Raw genomic sequence first — 3,984 nt, 5'->3', positions numbered from 1 at the left:
TCTGATGAGAGTAGTGGCTGTCTTCCTATCGATGTCAAGATTAGTTATTTGATCGTGGGCTTTGATTTTTAAAGAGGTGAATAGTCTTGACTTTGCAAAAGCATTTGCATCTGACAACGTGGTTGGGATTGAATTTTGATTTAGATCTCTGGCATTTTTAACCAAGGAATCAGCTATTTCATTGAACTCTAGGTTCACATGGGCGGGAATCCACTGCAAGAAGTGTAAATGTGTAATAATAAGAATTATTATTTTGAAAACCAGAATTTTCTGTAGGTCTTTACCATATGACTAGAAAAATTACCAAATGAATTGTTTAAGTGCCATATATTTTGCTTAATTTACCAGAATTATGTCTTTTTTCTAGAAATGTCTCTATCATAATGTACGGGAATTTCATAAGCATTTGTTTCTATGTTTAGATACTATAACTTTGGAAAAACTTTTTAAATAATAACAAATTAACCCACAAACATATTTTATTTTCATAACAATGCTGCTTTTTTTATTTTCCATCATTCTCTACAGTAGAATTGATTACGATTTGCAATTGAATTACCTTTGATTACAATTTGCAATTGAAAAAGATTTCTCCTTTGCTTGTGTACTACGATTTAAGTATAAGCTAATTGTGTGAAAGAAAAAAGAAACTTTTACGAGAAATATTTCTTACATTTTGTTTATATCACTGTGATTATTTGGGTAAGAGAAATGACAGAGATTTATTTGTATTCAAAACTTAATTACAGTCAGTATTTTTGTCTGATCAGTTATCGATTATGAATATCAAATAGTCTAAAAGATACGAGTTACTATATATATATATATATATAATCAGACGTAGCCGAGAGGTGGAAATAAGCAGGTTTCAGGCACCAGGCTATACCTGAATATCATTTATTGAGACACATTCCTAAAGAGCTAGCATTCAAGTCACAAAATCGTTGTGCTCCTCATTAAAAATTAGGGAAAATCTTCCGAAGTAAATTAGTTGAATGTTTCATTTTAGGGAATAAAGGAAATCATTGTAATTGGTCTATGGGAATATAGTTTTCTCACGAGTTAGCAAAGGGAAAAATGTCAAAGTCAATTAATGCATACTTGAACTAAAAATAGATTAAAAGACAGCATGATGTGAATTTTAAAGTGTGAGAAAGAGAGTTTTGTTTTCAATAGAAAATTAAGAGAGATTTACAGAAAAGGAAAAACAGAAAAAGATTGGTTGAAGCTTTTTATGTTAAATATATACAGTAAATATTGTTTTTCTCTGAATTTAATAACTATTTTATTTAACTTGTTTTTGCAACTTTATTTTTCTTATAGAGCATTTTTTTTTCGATTTTAGATATGACAGCCTAAATGACAGACTTGAGCCAGCTTTTAGATTATTCTAGACTTTCTTCTAAGCTTGTTCTAACGCCATAGGAAGCTGGCAGCTCACCACTATCTCGATCAACAGCTCCAGAAAGGTCTACAGGCACAAAAAAGCGAGCGTTTAGGAGTTTCGATACACCTTCTCCAACTGACACCAACAAAAACGATGTTAAAGTTGACGCAAATCTTACCGAATGATGATTATGATGAAATTTGTTTGTCGTCGGCTGAAATATCCATTATGAGAAAGATTCTAACGACTCATCTGTTAGTTTCATCCCATGAAGTTGAAATTTTGCAAAAGAACGGTGACTCTGCTGTGTACTCGGTGAAATTTTACGCTCCATCTGCCACAAAATCTGTTAAAAATAGCCATTAATGCTCCTTCCAAGAGTCAAGAAAAAACTCTTGCATCTTTGCTAGCTGATCCCCCAGTCAACATAATCGCACAGGTTAAACTACAGTTTTCGTTTTGTCTATCTCTATTTTATATTTTATAACCGTAATTGAACAGGCGACCCAATTTTCGGTTTTACAACTAATGTTCAACTACATAACCTTGTAATTTTGAAACAAATCCAGAAGACAAGGGAACTAACTCCTGGATCAAGAAATTGCCTTCGTGGAGGACTTTTTGGAGGAAGTAGACCGCATTTGCCTGACGTGGAGGGGAAGACCACGCCATGGTTAACTTGACGGCAAGGGGACTCTAACCTATGATCCGTCTACCACTGAGTATATTTAACGTCAGCACTGTGGTCGGTGCAAGCCAGATGCGGAATTCGTATCAACAAGCAATCGCCGGGATTCGAGCCCAGTTAACCTCAGTGGAAGGCGAACGCTTTATCCCCTGAACCATCGCGGCTCTCTTGTCTAGTTAAGTAAGAACAGATCAGGGCTTGCATCACCTACATATGAGTTTGCCCTGCAGATTGGCAAGGTGGCAAAAAATGGCGCAATTTATCGAAGGGATTGAATTCCAAAGGGCTGTTAGAGGCGAGAGCTTGACAAGAGGTTCTACAATAAAAGAGAATTTTGTGATCGGAACGCCTGGAAAAGTGTTTCATTGGCTAGATGAGAGCGATACTTCGATTTGGATAAGTTGAGAATTTTTGTTTTGGATGAAGTTGATGTCATGATTTCGACTTAGAGGCATCATGATCAATGTTTGCGTAATCACTGCAAGGTGTCTAATAGTTGTCAAATGATGCTGTTCTCCGCCACTTACTCGCCTGATGTGTTTTTCAGAAATGATTATAACTGAACACATAACGTTGCAGCTGAACAATGGAGGCCAGAAAATGTCAAGCAGTTCTATGTTATGTGTCACACCATCGAAGGCAGATATCCAGTATTGTCCAATATCTGCGGTTCCATATCAATCGGTCAGGCCATTATATTTTGCCAAACAAGAAGACCTGCAGCTTGGTTTGAAGCCCGACTGACTGCTGATGGACGTTCTGTTGGTAATTTATCTGGAGAGTTAGAGCTCAATCAATGACTGGATACACTGACTCGCTTCAGAGAATGGAAGGTACGTGGCCTTTCTTTTTATCTTTATTACATTACTAATTCTTTTTCCTTATTTGCTGGTAANCATTCAGGCATGCTTGGATTTTATACAGCTTCCGAACTACATGAAATTAAAAAAAATGGTAATTGTAAATTTAGAAGTAAAAATATTAAATTTAGAAGCAGTGTCGACTTTATTTGTTAATGTCCAATATTGAGTCCTGTCCAATATTGAGCCTTAACATCTTTCGAGTTTGCGAAAGTTTTATTTTTTTAGTGTGTATATTCGTATGTCAGCTAAGCACTTTTAAGATTTTAGAAGTAAACTGAATGCTTTAAATGACCAACCTGTTTTTGAAATAATCCATTTAATATATTTTAGAAGCTTTAAAAACAGTTTGTGGAAAGACGCTGAATTGATACCCGTTAAATTTTTTTTGCATTTTATAACTTCTTTATTCAGCTGCAAATAGAAATTTTGAAAACTTTACTTCCGCGTTAGTGGAGCACCATAGTTTGAAAAGAATTATGATTTCTAGCTCTTAATATGGAATTGATATTAACAATGTATTTCATGTTGCATTTCTAAAAGGCTAAGGGGATAAAAATAGGATTGACTTTTAAATACTATCTAGTATTTTTACGATTTCTTTAAATTGAATGAAGTGACCAATATTATAAAAGTTATTTATGTTTTATGTATGAAAGTACAATTTTTTATTTATATCTATTAACGTATCTAACATAGCTAAATAGGCAAGTAAGATATCGTTACCTATGCATATCATTACGCTAAATCGAATGAGAATAAGACCAAGCTGTCTGATTTAATAGTTTAACAGTTCGAAAATTTATTAAGGTTTTATGTGCAGAAAGTACAATTTTTCGACTTAGACTAACAACACTTTATGCAACTGACATTGCTAACAACACTTTATGCAACTGACATTGCTATCTAGACAAGTGAGGCATTACTTCAAATTTAATTTTTTACTCTTAATCCGGTAAAATAGTCCTTTGATATAATTTTTGAGAAGAAATGAAGGTTTAATGCGTGAAATGTAGAAAAGAAAAATTTTAAATAAAAGAGGATTGGTT

The 3,984-nt window shown here is 33.9% G+C and overlaps 1 pseudogene; it reads left to right on the top strand.

The window, feature by feature from the left end:
- The first annotated feature begins 1,345 nt into the window (after nucleotides 1–1,345).
- On the top strand, nucleotides 1,346–2,905 carry LOC110282414 (DEAD-box helicase Dbp80-like; annotated as a pseudogene).
- Nucleotides 2,906–3,984: the final 1,079 nt, after the last annotated feature.

The sequence above is a fragment of the Parasteatoda tepidariorum genome, unplaced genomic scaffold, assembly GCF_043381705.1.
Source record: "Parasteatoda tepidariorum isolate YZ-2023 unplaced genomic scaffold, CAS_Ptep_4.0 HiC_scaffold_4296, whole genome shotgun sequence".
NCBI lineage: Eukaryota > Metazoa > Arthropoda > Arachnida > Araneae > Theridiidae > Parasteatoda > Parasteatoda tepidariorum.
This window is presented reverse-complemented; position numbering and strand designations above follow the sequence as displayed.